At 34.9% G+C, this 17,252-nt stretch overlaps 1 pseudogene; it reads left to right on the forward strand.

Annotated features, from left to right (window-relative positions):
* Positions 1-2,253: 2,253 nt before the first annotated feature.
* Positions 2,254-13,684, forward strand: LOC123924441 (annotated as a pseudogene).
* Positions 13,685-17,252: the final 3,568 nt, after the last annotated feature.

Genomic DNA, 17,252 nt, shown 5'->3' on the forward strand with positions numbered 1-17,252 from the left:
GACCCGATTTCATTACAATAAAATTTAATATAAAAAAATTCCTTTCAAACTTTTTTCAATAAAATTTCATATATTTTAAAGAAAAACACAAAAGCCTAACATTTCATTATTGTTTATATTTTGATTCACATATCTATCATGTACCTACCATATAATATTATAATTTTAGTATAAATTATAAAAAATTATTATCTTATAATTTTTAATATATATTTTGTTAGAATTTAGAACAGCATGATTAATATATTACATTAAAATAATAAGGAAAATAAATTATTAATGTATTTATTTATGATTGTATTATATGGTGTTTCTTTTGTCAAAAGAAAATGATATGGTGTTCCTTAATTAATATTAAATATATTTCAGTTTCATTTAATATCACATTAATTTCTTTGGTCAAGTGGTAGTAGAGATGTTCCCCAATCCAATTAACTTGGGTTCAATTCCCTCTTATCACCATTTTGATAATCATTTTTGTGAAATATTCATTACCTTTAAACCGGTCCGGTTCGCGTGCGGGTTCACCCAGTTTTTGGTTCAACCATTGAACCGGCTGGTCTCCAGGAATCTATAAAACGGGGGCCGGAATAACTAAATAATAAATATTAAATAAATAATAATTATAATAGTATTTAAATATACTCAATAAAAAATAAAAAATACATCACAATTTTTATCTAAATTGTACACGACATTGCTCTATATCATAAAATTCATCAACAACTGAATTTATATTAAATTTTTTAGCAATTCTTCTCTCGGTGTAAGTAGTCACATAATTAGTTTGAAATTCATTTTCTATCTTGTTTCTCAACCTATTTTTCACAATCTTCATAGCAGAAAATAATCTCTCACTTGTAGCAAACAATCATAACTAACTTAATTGAATTTGACTTTAGTAGTGTATAATATATATTATCAAAATATTTTAAAGTAAATTGTTACAATTACTATGTTGTGGGTACATGTTTTGCACCAAAGGGTAGTTACTAATCTTTAAGCACGTCTCTCAAATATCAATTTATGTGTACATATATATCAAGAACAAGTATATGAAAAAAAAATACGACAAAAGGGGGGGCCTCAGCCCCTACTTGCCCCCCCCCCCCTTATGTCCGTCCCTGCAAACCGCTCAATCTTCTGGTTCCCGACCGGCCGGTCCGGTTTTTAAAACTATCAGGGCCGGTTACGAAATTTTGGAGGTCCGGGACAAATAATAAAAATAGATCTCTAATAAAAAATATATTTTTTTTTTTTAAAAAAGAACATCATTTATTTAAAATATAAATAACATCAATAATATAAAATAGTTATATTCTAATCAATAATAACAAAATACATTTTCAAACTAATATCTTTAAAAATTGATATTGTTTTTAATAAAAATTGCAACATAATTTTAGATATTAATTCTTTATTTTAAAAGAAATAACAAAATATAGTTTAAGAAAAATAAAGTAATAAAATTATTTGTGGATTATATTTATAGAAAAAAAAACTTATTATTTTATAAAAAGAAACACAATTTATTAAATAATTTATGTAAAGTTTAATATGAATGGATACAATTTTTTGTCGGTGGTAGTGGGCTCTCAATTCCCTTCATCACTATTTATGTTCTCTTAAAATAAAAGAAAAGAAAAAAATATCCCTGCTGCTGCTCGACCACACAACCGCTTGTGTGCAAGGACAGAGTGATAGCCACTGCTAGGGTTGGGAACAGGCCAGGCCAGGCCAGGCCTTGACAGGTCTAAGCCTGGCCTACGATTTTTTTTAGGCTTGAGCCTGGCCTGCGGCTTATCAAATGTTATTTTTTTTGGCCTGGCCTGAGCCTTTTAAAAGCCTGGCCTGACCTTGTAGCCTGTTTAAAAGTCTGTGTTACATTAAAGCTTCTCTATATAGTTTTTTTAAATAGGCTAAACAGGCCTTAAAAAGTTCATATTTAAATTTTTATAATTTCTACAACATTAAGAAAAAGCTAATAATATGATTAACACAATAATTAAAAACTAATAAAATAACAAATACGATTACGAAAAATAATAATTATTATAAATAATATTTTTTTATAAGATATAAATAATAATATTATATAAATAATAATTATTATAAACAGGCCGGCCTATCAGGCTTCGTAGGCCTTTTTAGAAGCCTAAGTCTGGCCTATTTATGTAAACAGGCCGTTTTCAAAGCCTAAGCCTGACATTTTTAATAACCAGGCCAGGCCAGGCTTATACAGGCCAGGCCGAAGGTCCTTGTAGGCCGCCTGACCTATTCCCAACCCTAGCCACTGCGCCAAATTTGATTTGTTGGTATATTTTATCTGCATCTGCTACTTGTTCTATTTTTAAGATGATGGGCTTACAAAAAAAAATTGAGGCCCCAATTTTTTAGGGGCCTTGGGTTGGGGCCCTGCTTGCCCTGGCCCAAAACCGGGCCTGAAAACTATGCTCAAACTTGAATGTAGTGACTAACGTCTTCTCGTATGTTTGCATATGGAGTTATCCGACTCAATGCAAAAGCTAAGGTTTCATCGAAGTGGTAGCTTTTGATTCTTTCTACTTCATGACTCCTAAAGTGCATATATTGTGTTACCTATATAAACACATTTTTAGATCGTCTCTCATCTAATGTGAGACTCTCAAACATTTTTCAATTTTGTCTTTTTTCAAGCGTGATGATTTTGGTAAAAATATAGATGTTTAATTACTATTACGAAAAGTTATTTTTTCCTCAGAACTTTGTTTATGGCCGATGCCCTTTAATTCGTGCATATGGTGCTATGATGCTATCCGATTCAATGCAAAAGCCAAGGTTTCATCAGAGTAGCTGACTTTTGGTTCTTTCTACTTCATGATTCCTCAGGTGCATACATCGTGTTATTTCCAAAAAACTAATTAGCTATTCCATTTTTGTTACTGTGTTAATATTTATAGCATTGAAAGCCAGAGATACCTGACCAGAAAAAATTGACAGGTTGAATTTAATGAGCATGAAGGAGGATCAATGTTTACCACTACTATTGCTTGGGATAATGCTCTTTCTTGGTGGTGGGAAAATGCAATGAGTGCACTTCAAGAAACACTTTACAAAGTGAGTGTAAATAGAGATTTAAGTGAGTGTCTTATGGATTATCAGGAGGATGATTTGCTGAAATAATTGAGATACTCTTTACAATGTCTCTATTCTAGTTTACATTGAGTACTTTTATTTTTCAAATTATATTACCATATTTTTCTAATTACATGTTATGACTGATCTTTCGTAAAAAAAAATGTTATGACTGATCTCACTTTGCATGCCTTTACTAATTGTATCGGGTAGTACGGCTCATAGTTTACTCATATAAGTGGGCAGGTCACTCTCGGGGGTAATTTTTTAAAATGGGCTATAGTATTACACAATTAATAAAAAGGCACTGAAGCCACTCTGCAGTCAGAGGCGTAGGCCAATTGGTCGAACTCCGTGATCAAATATTGTGTGTTCTCTTTTTGTATTTTTCATATTTTGAACCAAAGTTTCTCTTCTAACAAATTGGTCGATATATAGGATACTTTGGATTAGGATTCTTGCATGACCAGCTCTAGGTTTTTAATCATTCAACCTCTTGTGTCCTAGTGTTTTCTTTATTTAATATTCTTTGAATGACCAAAAATGGAATTAAGTAGGAAAAAGATGAATTTCAATGCATGATCAAACATTGTTAATAGATTTAGTTGAGGGATTAACCATACTTTTTTTTGCTGCATGATGAAGTATCAAAGTAAGTATATAATTATCGTATCCACAGGGATTGTTCCGAATCAAATACGAGTAAATTGGATCATATAAAAGTAATTTGCAATAAAATAAATGGGGGGAAGTGTTCAGATTTCAGACTTGAGAAAGTAAATGACAAGAAAATAAGGTTTTCTTTCAAGATGCGAAGGCGATTGGACCTTTTCGGTTCATCTGGTCACTATTGTCTCGGATATCTCATGCGTATTAACAAATTACGAACTTAGTTCCATGATTCGATTAAACTAAATAACTATGTCCAATGTCTTGGTACATAGTCCTCTCAATTGATTATCAATCCCTAATGTCTTAGGATGACCTATAATCAATTGAGGTTTGTTCCCTTTAATCCTTGAATTCACAATTAACAAACCTATATGTCTAAAGAATAAGTTAATTGTACAATTATCTCTAGGTCAATCAATTCGTTTCTAATGTCTTAGTAAACAAACAATTATAATCATCAAACAATTCGCGACGTTGTATAAAGCATTAAGAACAAGAGATAATAGAATGAAACTAACTTCGTAATTATATTAAAACATCATATGAAATTCATGGTTCAAGACAATAATAACTAGAATCCCCTAGGATCCAATCATAGAGTTTAGTTACTCATAATCATAGTAATAACAATAATTAGAGTGAAAGAATTCATTACAATGAAGAACAAAGAAGAAATTCGTGCTCTGATCTTGATCTCAAAAGTGCCTCTGTCGCCGTCAAAACTGTCTAACCCTAATTCTGAACAGAAAAAGTATATATATGGTGTAATCTGCGTATCGGCGCCCCGCGCCAGCCCGTCTGCGCGCCGCGCAGACTGACAGAATCCTCAGGCAATTCCAGCATCGTTTCTGCGCGGCGCGCCAGCTTGGCAGAATCTACAGACATTTCTAGCAGCTTCTGGGCGCGGCGCGTGATGCTTCCTTGGTCTAGGCGCAGTACACTTCTATTCCTTCACTTTTTGGCCTCAAATCCTTGTGTTCCGAGCATTCTTGTCATGATTCTTTTCCTCTTTATTCTTGCATAAAAACATACTAAATGCTATCTAGAAATGCCCTAAATTGTGGTTAAAACATAGTAATGACGTGAAGTCATCACAACCCCAAACTTGAACTTTTCCTTGTCCTCAAGGAATACCTTCATCCATCGGAAAACCTGGCACTATCTTTACAGCTTAATTCAAATACATCAGAATCAGTCAAGTCAATCATACACATGCAACATTTCAAAGATCATCCCTATTATCAATGTACTCGCACACAAATGAACATTGGAAAAATCAAGAACTTCTCACAAATATTGACCAAACAATAATCACTTCACTCCCTCACATTCTCTCCTGTTTGCATTGTTAAATTCACTCAATCAACACATACATAGCCATTCTACCATATGCTTGCAAACATTCTAACAATCGATCGACATGCATAAAAATTCACACCTTTAGAGGACTTGCGGGTTATAACGGGGCTTAGGTTTTTAGGGTGGATATTTTTTTTTGGATGGTAAGCAGAAAAACTTGGAGTTTTAAAGATCACCTATTCACATGATTGGATATTTATTCAAACATCTTCCCCAAAAATCAAGCATTGTTATACTAGAGAACCTTTTTCATTTCTTCTCTTTTTTTTTTGAAGAGATTCATTTACATTCTCTCTTGGTGTCATTTTTTTTTTCTTTTTTTTCTTTTTTTTTTTCACTATATTTTTCTTTTTGGTTCTCTAGTACCCCACCCCAAACTTCATCAGTTGCTAGTACCAAAAGCAACCCCAAACTTAATGATGAGCAATGTGCTCGAGTCATAAGTTATGATCTAACTCCAAGAAAATCATCTTTTTTTTTATAGTTTCAAAACTTGGGTTGTCAAACAAACAAAATTTTTCATTCGGCTCAAATGGGGTTAACGAAAGATATAACATTTTAAAGGTGGCTTCAACAAGGCTCAAGGTACCAAACAACGTGCCTCGGTGTGTAATTCAGAGCAATCAATCAATTAAGAGAACAAAAGCAAGTTCTAGAGAATTAGCTAAGTTGTGGAATCTCTCATAACACGAAAAAGTTATGTGTTTGGGCTCGAAAACTCACGGCTAGGCCGGATTATCGAGTGGTCAATGTTTGAGAAACTTCCTCAATTTTTCTAATTATCATAAAATATAACAAGCAATTAACACAGAGACTCACAAATCATATCGCATGGATGGTAACACAGATGATCCTTAATGACATTTAAACAAAACTATTCTGAAGTGCACAAGCTTTCAAACAGACACAAGCATTCATAAAAGACAAAAACAAGTTCAAGTTGAAGGGATTAAGTAGTACCATCGAGTCAATGCGGATGGGACGATCCGCTCCCATCACGTCGATCTCCGAGGCCCAGGTCCGCCTCATCAAACATACTTCTCTCCTGATATGCAGCACGACAGAATTCACAAGCCTTTCTGGCCATCTCTGGGCGCGCCGCACCGGTTCTCTGCGCCGGAGCGTGTCAAGTCAGTGTTTACAGGCCTTTCTAGGCCTCTCCTGGCGCCTGGGCGTGCCTGTCTCTTTGACTCCACTTCCGCACTTGCTTAACCTGCAACCACAACTAAGGCATAACACGAATAGACATTAGTAACAATTAAAAACCTTGGGTTGACTCCCAAGCAGCGCTCGTTTAACGTCCATAGCTTCGACGGTCCATGACTTCAAATTAGGGAGGATATTTCAGACTTGTTTCACCCCAACTCCTCTTTTGCTCTTTCTTCAACCGAGAATTATTCAGATCAACAAACAATGATTTCACTATTGTCGGACGGCGAATGAACTTTATCTGCTTATTCCTCCCTTTCTTTCTTTTCTTCTTTCGTGCTCCTTTTGGACCTTCCTTAGAATCATCCACACTCTTTTTCCTAAAACTCATCATGATGGTTTCAACTAGCTTCGTCACTTCTTTCTTTACTAAACATTCCAAATGAGGGATAACAATTTTACCAGCACCACCACCCGGATTGACTTCTTCCTCCTTATACACCTTGTGCAACCAAAAGGCAGGGATTATACCATTTAAATTCCAAGCCGAAGTGTCATAATCCTTCTCCAATTCTTTAACAAGGTCATCTTCTTCCAAAGGAGTAAGCAAGCTACTAAGTATGACCGGTTGCTTTGAATCTTCTCCCAAGAATACATACTTCCAATTAGGAGGAAGTTCTTGCAACCCCGGAGGACTTGGCTCAAACTCTTCCTCCACAAGCAATGTCTCCTCCACTTTTAGCGTTTCCGCTACTTGGCACTCATCCAATTGTTGAAGAAAAAGTTCAATTTCATGATCCCATTCTTCTTCTCTCACATCCTTTGCCACATCCTCTAACACATCCACCTTGAAACATTCGGGTACCACTCCACAAAACTTTGTTGCTTCAAACACCTTGAAGCATACTTGTTCATTGTCTAGACGAAACATGAGCTCACCCATCTCAACGTCAATTAGCGCCCTTCCGGTGGCTAAGAATGGTCTTCCCAACAAGAGAGGAACTTCAGCGTCCTCCTCCATATCTAGAATCACGAAATCAGCCGGGAATACAAATTCAGCACATCTTACCAAAACATCTTGTAAAATTCCATGTGGATAGGTAATTGACCGGTCGGCAAGAGATAGTTGCATCTTTGTCGGTTTAGCCACGGCACCCGGGATGCGCTTCATCATAGACAAGGGCATCAAATTAATGCTTGCACCCAAGTCACATAAAGCTCTCCTAACATGTAAGTTTCCAATAGAGCATGGAATGGTGAAACTTCCCGGATCCTTCTTCTTTTGTGGAAGCTTCTTTTGAATTATTGCACTACACTCTTCGGTCATGTCTACCGTCTCGTCATCAAGAGGTTTTCGCTTCTTTGTCAAAAGCTCCTTCATAAATTTCGCATATATGGGCATTTGTTCCAAAGCCTCTACAAAAGGAATATTCGCTTGGAGACTATGAAGCATTTTCATGAAATTTTTGAAGTGTTGGTGCTCTTTCTCCGTAGCCTTCTTCTTTCGCGGATACGGCAACTTGGCATGGACTGAAGTGTTTTCCCCTTTGTTGCTATCCTTCTTTTCTAAGCTTTGATCTTTCTTCAAAGTGTGGTTCTTTTCAACTAACTTCTCATCACTCTCTTTTTGAATTTTTTTCTCTCTCTCATTTTCGACTACTTCTTCTATCTCACCTTCAATCTCATTTTCTACTCCACATTCTTTTTCAACTTCACCCTCATTCTCATTTTTTTCTTCTCTCTTTTCTTTCACTCCCTCTTTACTCGTCTCACTTTTTTTCTTCATCTCGACCTCCGGTGGGGGAACCACTCTACTTCTCAAGTTGATCGCCTTGCAGCTTTCATGACCAGAATTATCTTTTATAGAACCTTCAAAGCCATTATTTTGAGTAGCCAAGAATTGCCTTGACAATTGACCCATTTGAGTTTCTAGGTTCTTGATTGAAGCTTCATGATTCTTGTTAGCAATGTCTTGGTTAGCTTTCATTTGGTCTTGGCTAATCTTCATTGCTTCAAAATTTCCTTGGGTCACCTTGATAGCTAAGATAAGATTATCTTCAAAAGAATCTACAAGGTGATCTTCCGACGGTTGCTCTTGAGGAATTTCTTTATTTTGAGTTAAACATGAACTATTTCCATAAGAAAAGTTCATGTGATTCTTCCCTCCAAGTTTATAGGCATTGAAATATGGATTGTTTTGCTTCCCATTCCACATGTAGCTCATCTGCTCTTGGGCTGCTAATTGTGTGGTAATAATTTGTAGTAGAGCATTCATTAACTTGTAACTTGTTAAAAGTTCGTTTTGATTGTCTAATTCAAGCATGACTTCCTGCCTGGTCTAAACAACAAAGAAAATACCTTAGTAGCACTTGCACTAAACAATAGTGAAAACGAAAATAAAATAAAATTTAGAACTAATTTTTATATGTTTTTCTTCTTAAAGGAATGCTAAATAAAAATAAAACAATAAAACTACTTAGTATGGTCCAATTGCCTTGTTGATTCAATCAACAATCCCCGGCAACGGCGCCATTTGATGAAGTATCAAAGTAAGTATATAATTATCGTATCCACAGGGATTGTTCCGAATCAAATACGAGTAAATTGGATCATATAAAAGTAATTTGCAATAAAATAAATGGGGGGAAGTGTTCAGATTTCAGACTTGAGAAAGTAAATGACAAGAAAATAAGGTTTTCTTTCAAGATGCGAAGGCGATTGGACCTTTTCGGTTCATCTGGTCACTATTGTCTCGGATATCTCATGCGTATTAACAAATTACGAACTTAGTTCCATGATTCGATTAAACTAAATAACTATGTCCAATGTCTTGGTACATAGTCCTCTCAATTGATTATCAATCCCTAATGTCTTAGGATGACCTATAATCAATTGAGGTTTGTTCCCTTTAATCCTTGAATTCACAATTAACAAACCTATATGTCTAAAGAATAAGTTAATTGTACAATTATCTCTAGGTCAATCAATTCGTTTCTAATGTCTTAGTAAACAAACAATTATAATCATCAAACAATTCGCGACGTTGTATAAAGCATTAAGAACAAGAGATAATAGAATGAAACTAACTTCGTAATTATATTAAAACATCATATGAAATTCATGGTTCAAGACAATAATAACTAGAATCCCCTAGGATCCAATCATAGAGTTTAGTTACTCATAATCATAGTAATAACAATAATTAGAGTGAAAGAATTCATTACAATGAAGAACAAAGAAGAAATTCGTGCTCTGATCTTGATCTCAAAAGTGCCTCTGTCGCCGTCAAAACTGTCTAACCCTAATTCTGAACAGAAAAAGTATATATATGGTGTAATCTGCGTATCGGCGCCCCGCGCCAGCCCGTCTGCGCGCCGCGCAGACTGACAGAATCCTCAGGCAATTCCAGCATCGTTTCTGCGCGGCGCGCCAGCTTGGCAGAATCTACAGACATTTCTAGCAGCTTCTGGGCGCGGCGCGTGATGCTTCCTTGGTCTAGGCGCAGTACACTTCTATTCCTTCACTTTTTGGCCTCAAATCCTTGTGTTCCGAGCATTCTTGTCATGATTCTTTTCCTCTTTATTCTTGCATAAAAACATACTAAATGCTATCTAGAAATGCCCTAAATTGTGGTTAAAACATAGTAATGACGTGAAGTCATCACTGCAGGTTTCTTCTTCCATAGTGAAGTTTCCTAAGCAAGCTCCTCCAGCATTGATACTAAGCAGCCATAACATTCCTAGTAAATTAGATTGGAATCTTGCTGTTAATAAAGCTTTGCATATGATAGAGCGAAATGATTCTTCGCTCTCCAAGGTCAACTACATCTCAATCTTGCTGCTTATTTTGGTCCAAATTGTTTCTATATTGCTTCCTTCTTAGCTTTTGCACCATTCCTTGTGTTGCAAGAAATCATTTGAAAAACTCAATTTCTTATTCCATATTGGAAACTCAGGTTGTTCTAGCACGGAGCACTAGAGTAGTGCCTACTGCTATTATCGATCCTCTAACGTGGTTAGCTTGCTTAAAGGTATTGTACTTTTCTTTCTTTTTCTGTCTCCAGCAAATTGTGCAGTGTTATCTTAATGATATGCAGAAGCCAGTTTCTTATGTCTCGATCAAAACTATTGTAGGTTGAAGGTGACAATGCTTACCAGTTTTTCCTTCAGCCGCCTAATGCACTAGCATTTATTGGAAACACAGTAAGTTACTATTTCAAGATGTGCTAAAATTTCGACAAAATATATCCATGAAATGAATTTCGCTTGATGAAAAATTCCCCACCAATTCGCCTCTACGCACTGAAATGGATGCACGCAGAACCAAAGGATTGTGTTTTAACTGTGATGAAAAATTCAACGTTAGTTCGTGAGCGTTATATATCAGAAGATGGTGTCAGGGGTTCTCTTGATAAAAAAGCCGCCGTAAAAGGTTTTAATTTTACCAATGAAAGAATAATGAACGGTAATTAGGTTAATGAGCCTCATGCAGATGTTATCGAGTAGTTTTTTTCGTCTATTGGCAGTCTGTCATACAACCATACCAGAAGTAGATAAAGACATTGGAAATGTGTCGCACGAGGCCGAATCTCCTGATGAAGTAGCATTTGTTATTGCTGCAAGAGAACTTGGTTTTGAATTCTATAAAAGGGCTCAGACTAGTTTATCAACATACGAGTTGGATCCAGATTCGGGAAATAAAGTTGAAAGGTCGGTTGTTTAAATTGCTCAGAGTTTTACTGCTACCACTATGTTTTTCCTTGCACATGGACACACAACTTTATGGTTGATATGCAATTTTACAATAGCTTATCATCTAGTGACAATTAGTACTTTTCAATTAAAGTTCTAATTTTTAAGAAACTGAAGAATACAAGGAACTTGAAGCTGAAGAATACAAGGATTTTGCAAACAAATTCTCTGAGGCCAAGAATTTAATTAGCGCGGACCGAGAAAGACTGATTGAGGAAGTGTCAGATAATATTGAGAAGAACCTAATCCTGCTTGGTGCCACTGCTGTTGAGGACAAGCTCCAAAATGGGGTGAGTTAGAATATAAAAAAAAACATGTTTTACTTTTGTAAATTATTCACTGGAATGGGATTGTTAATGAAGGTTATGCATTTTTTAAAAGGTTCCTGATTGCGTTGACAAGCTTGCTCAAGCAGGAATAAAGATTTGAGTTTTGACTGGGGATAAAATGGAGACTGCAATCAATATTGGGTATTATGTTATACTATTATGCCTTTTGTACTACTACTACTATGGCTTCATCCCATGAGAATTGATTTTCAAGATATGCTTAATGATATGCAGTAGGCGCCAGATTCTTATGTCTCGATCAAAACTATTGTAGGTTGAAGGTGACAATGCTTACCAGTTTTTCCTTCAGCCGCCTAATGCACCAGCATTTATTGGAAACACAGTAAGTTTCCAATAAAATTTTGACAAAATATATCCATGAAATGAATTTCGCTTGATATTTTAAGTTACTATCTAAGTTATGCTTTATAAATTTTCGTCAAAATAGCATGATTTTGTTTACCTCAAAAGGTGGACAACCTTTCTTGAAACTCTATTTTGAATTGAATCAGCAACAATGATACATTTTACTGCTATGTTTCCATTTTAATTTTTATGTACTTGATGAATAGCCAGAGCAACTATTTCACAGAAAAGGCCTACATATCACTAGTGATGCTTTGGCCGCAACCCGTGCTAGAGGAGTGTCACTAGAACTAGACCATCAAATTGAACTTGACCTGCTTACCAGGTTTACCTTGTTGCTTAAGACTTTGATTTAAATACTGTTGTTTAATGGTTGTTTTCATCGATGCTTGTGATTTTTTCTTACTGTTTTCTGTTTGGTTTTGGTCATACAGTCTGAAGGACGACATCGAGTTTACTATAGTAAGAGAGACCATAAGAAGAAAATTAGAGGCAAGTTTTACGATTGTTAGCATGAATTGCTTTATTAAAGTATATACACTTCCCAATACATTTATAAATCCACGATTTTGGTCCTCCAAATTTTAAAAAAAAAATTCGACCATGGAAGTGTGCACTATATAATGCAACGAAAAAGTATAATCCTTTATCGACACGCGTGTTTTGGCAGGCAGTCTGCGAAAAAGTTACAATCGATTCAACGAAAATGGTCAGAAAACTACTGAGGATCCAACGTTTATTTGCTCAATTAACTGGCAGGTTAAGAAGTGAAGAGGATGAGGTAACCATGATACAATTTAAGTTGGAAAGAGCAAAGTTTTCAATCTTTACAATGAAACTACGAAAGCACCTTTATTAAATTCACACCATATAACTAAGGTGTCAAATTTTCTCTTTTTCTCTCTCTTTTTTTAGTTTGAAATTTTGTCATCACTTCACCCAAGTCCCACGGTTTGTGGATTTCAACAGAAGAGGCACAACTTTTAATTGCAGAAACAGGTGCATTCATTTTCAATAAGATGTTCTTCAAATGACTTTAGACCGAAGCATTTATGTTTTTCTTTTAGAAATGTAAAATGTGGTTTAACTTGGTAAAATGTTCTTACTTTGAAACATGGTGTTCAGAAGTGTTTGATCGAGGAATGTATGCTGGATCTGTTGGTTGGTTTGGAGGAGGTTAGATATGTAATATCCGTTGGCATCAGATCAGCATTGGTGGAACAGGTTAGATATGTAATATCTTTAATGTCTCAAATGGTGTATCGTGGAAAAATAGTGATTTACTCAAATTCCGCTACATATAGCGCTATAGCTGACAACACTGCATGATGAATCATAACATTGGTAAGTTTTTTAATATAGGAACTAGGTGCTTTGATATATGCTGGGACATGAATAGTTGAAGGAAGCAATCCATACTTGGAGTGGGATGAGCTAGAACTCAAGACATCTCAGGTGTGTTTGTAGCATAGCAGACTTTGAACACTATTATTCCTGAATGCTATCTACTATCTAGTACAAAGTCTTGTCAGTCGCTTTTGTGGTGCTATAGCACTGCAGTGTAGCGAAATTTGAACAAACTACTATTTTGTGTGATATGCAATTGAATGATACTAAATGTATGTATACTTGTTTTGTAGTTCACCAAGTTGCTTAAACTGGACTTGCCGATCTCAAACAAAAAGTAGACTATAAATGAGCTCCATCAACCGATAAGATTGGCGGTGTTAATTATTATTTATGCAGATAAACTTCTTCGATAGCCTTTTGTTATGTTTCATTTACGTGATTATTTAGATATCGCCGTTTCCTTGTGCTTATGTGACGTTCGATTACAACAACAATCAAGTCTTATCCCAAAAGGTTACGGGGCATGGCATATTTACCTAAACAAAATTTGGTAGTTATGGAGAGGGAGCTTTGGACTAAATTTGTTGCTCTTTTTTTTTTTTTTTTTTTTTTTTTTTTATAGATGAGTGATCACACATATTCAATTTAAAAATACATGTTGTATTATGTCACATATATATATCCCTTATTATAACTTTTATTTAATAATTTAATTCATATTAAAGAAATTATGTAAGTATATTTAATATATTCATTTAATTTTATTATGCATTAATATTTCGAAATTCTTCTTAAAGTAGTGTTTTAATTGAACAATGACACCAAATGTAGTAAATCAATTAGTGGTATTTTTGTGAAAAAGTATTTATATGATCTATAGAGATATTTAATGTAGTATGTGCTTTTTTTTATAGAATATCTACAAAAAGTTATTGTGACGGTAATTCTATTCAAAATTATAAATTAGGAGGAAATATATTTTCTTATAAAAAGAAATGTGTTCTTGAGTCCTAACATTGAGTTTTCCTTATAATTCTCTCTATCTTTAAAAACTTCCTTGTAAAAAAATCATAATTGCTTAGGAAATTCTGGTCAAAATAGTTTAAAGGAATTATCCAATATTGAAGCTAAAGCACCCCATATACATCAAATTTTGTTATTTGGAAAACTCATTCACACTGAACAACAGAACAATTCAAATGTTTCAAAGAGTGTTCTTTGTCTGAAGAATTACATCTTTGAAAACATCAAATGTTTCTTCTTCTTCTGATCGAGTTGAGAATTCTTCTGATGGAGGCTCACAACTAGGAGTGGGCAAAGTTTGGTTAAAAACCAAAACTGCATAACCGACACCTCTATGATTAGGCGTGTCGCGGTGTCCGACACGTGTCGGTGTCCGACACTCGTATGACACTCGTCCGACACGTGTCGGATAGCTCATATCGGTGTCGGAAAAAAATCAATTTTTTCTTTAGTTTGACACTCCTTTGATCGGTGTCCGACATCTGTAAGACACTCGGATGACACGTGTCGGACAAGTGTCCCAAAAAATAATTATTTTTTCTTTGCTTATACTCTCTTTAGACACATATTAGACATATCTACAAGAGTTAAAGATGTGTAGAAACAACAATATTGATCAATGTGGGATTGAAGACATTACATTTTGATTACGATATTTTTAGTTTTTTCGATCTTAGATGGATAAATAAAGGTAAAATACTATCATATCTTGTTTTAAATTTTTTTTAAAATATAACTTGCTCAAATTAGATTTACATATATATATATATATATATATATATATATATATATATATATATATATATATATTTTGATTATCAATTTATATGTTTTATAAATATGTAGCGGTGTCGGTGTCCTATATTGTCCTATATTTTTTATATTAGCGGTGTCGTGGTGTCCGTGTCCGTGTCGTGTCGCGGTGTCCGTGTCGGAGTCCGTGCTTCATAGATAAAAACCGAACCGAACTATTTTTACAGTTCATAAAAACTGAACCGAACCGCAATTGTGTAACATGAACTGAACCGAACGGTTCGGTTAACTAGTTAACCAGTTCTATATTACAAAAACCAAACCGAACCGTTTTTAACTTAACTGGTTTTAATTGGACCGAACTGCACAATTCTAATTTTGCATTGAACTGAACCGAACCGTTATCAATTTAACTAGTTTAATTGATTTTTCTTTAATAACTCAATGTAACACATACATAGTTAAAAACACAAAAAACTAATGTAAATCCATACATATAAAACCTTCTACATATAATAAACCAATGTAAATCCATACAAATTAACCTGCCACCATATTTTCTTTTTGCAAATTAAAAACTAAACTCCAATTTCATCCACAAAATACTATAATCATATCTTTCTTTTTTTGACAGTAACTACTAAAATCATATCTATTACAAATGATTTCAATCATCATCAAGATCAATAAGGCTTGCAGAAGTTGTCGCACGGTTCGTTTGAGAGATCATATCTGCAAACAAGAAATAAACTTCATTATTTCTTCACCATTGGAAAGAAATGCTACATCTGAATATTAACCAGACCCACATTGTTAAACACTTATTAACTTCATGTTCTGTTCAAAATACATTATAACATACATTATATCTATCAAAAAAGAATAACTAAAACTAAAACTAATGACTAAAACTAATGATTAAGAGTTATCCTAATGACTAAAGATGACTACTAATGATTAAGACTTATCCTACTTTTCAAATATTAATTAACAAAACATCAGATCCTATTAGTCGTTTCATATTGGACCCTATTGGTTGCTTGGCTTGGTACTGAGTCGTCGTCTTTCAGGCTAAAACCATGGTGCAAAACTAGAGGGTAAATACATATAACATGACCGAGAATATAAGTTCTCACTTTGAATTATAATTTCTCACTTTGAATTCACAAGACACAAGTTATAAGTTCAACATATACATATTTCAACCTCACAAAACAGTGTTCTAGTTCTTTTTCACAGCAAAAATGCAAAGTTTCATAATCATGCTTTATTTTAATTACTTTTCTAAAACTTCTTCCACCGGAGATAATCATATTTGACATGTTTTCGAATACAAAATAAGCACCTCAGTTGATTATACATTTTGACAGGGCCGTCGTGTTGAAACGTCCCTGTTCTAATATTAAAAATTGGACTCAACATGTAGTCACACAAACCAATTGGACAAACCATACATACCACTACGGGTAATTGGACAAACCGGCGTGGAATCCCCATGATTTTTAATAAAAGTTACTGCAGAAATCAGGATACCACGTCGGGTATTAAACGACCCGACGTGGAAAGTCAAGACTTACAACGACGACTATATTTACGACGGGTCACCACCCGACGTGGAAAGTCATTTTGGCCAGTAGTTAAAACCCCTTTCTGTACTAGTGCAAAGATCAAAGAAAAGATCATAGTCAAATAAGTTTGGAAAATTTGAGTTTTTTACCTTGCTCAAATGTTTCTAACTCTTCAAGGTCCTCGTCAAATAAGTTTGAGAAAGGAGATCCTCTCAACCAATCCTGAGTGCAAACAAGCACTTCCACTATCTTAGGTGTGAGATTACTACGATGAGGATCCAATACCCTTCCTCCGGCACTAAAAGCAGACTCTGAGGCTACAGTAGACACTGAAATGGCCAACACCTCGCGAGCAATACTTGTCAGGACGGGATATCTTGATGAGTTGACTTTCCACCAATTTAGAATGTCAAACTCAACAAACTCACTATGAGGTTCATAGTCTTCAGTGAGGTATTTATCAAGCTCAGACTTAGTATCGGTTTTACGCCTAGTTGCTTTTACATAGAAGCCCATCCCATGAATATCATCATCATCTTTCTCTGGCCGAGATTCTCCCATATCTTGAGATCCTTCCCCGACGCCTTGATATTCTCGATAAATTGATTTCAAAGAAGACGACAGTGTTGCCTTTAATACATCAACCGTTGCTTCTTCAAAAAAATACCCAAGGTAGTGATTTACATAACCCAATTTGCTCCTAGGGTCTAGAACAACTGCAATCAACAAAATCATGTTTACTCCATTAGAACTGCACCAATACTTGTCATGTTTACTCTTCATGTTAACTGCCATTGATGCTATGCTCTCATTATCAT

The sequence above is a fragment of the Trifolium pratense genome, linkage group LG4 (assembly GCF_020283565.1).
Source record: "Trifolium pratense cultivar HEN17-A07 linkage group LG4, ARS_RC_1.1, whole genome shotgun sequence".
Classification (NCBI taxonomy): domain Eukaryota; kingdom Viridiplantae; phylum Streptophyta; class Magnoliopsida; order Fabales; family Fabaceae; genus Trifolium; species Trifolium pratense.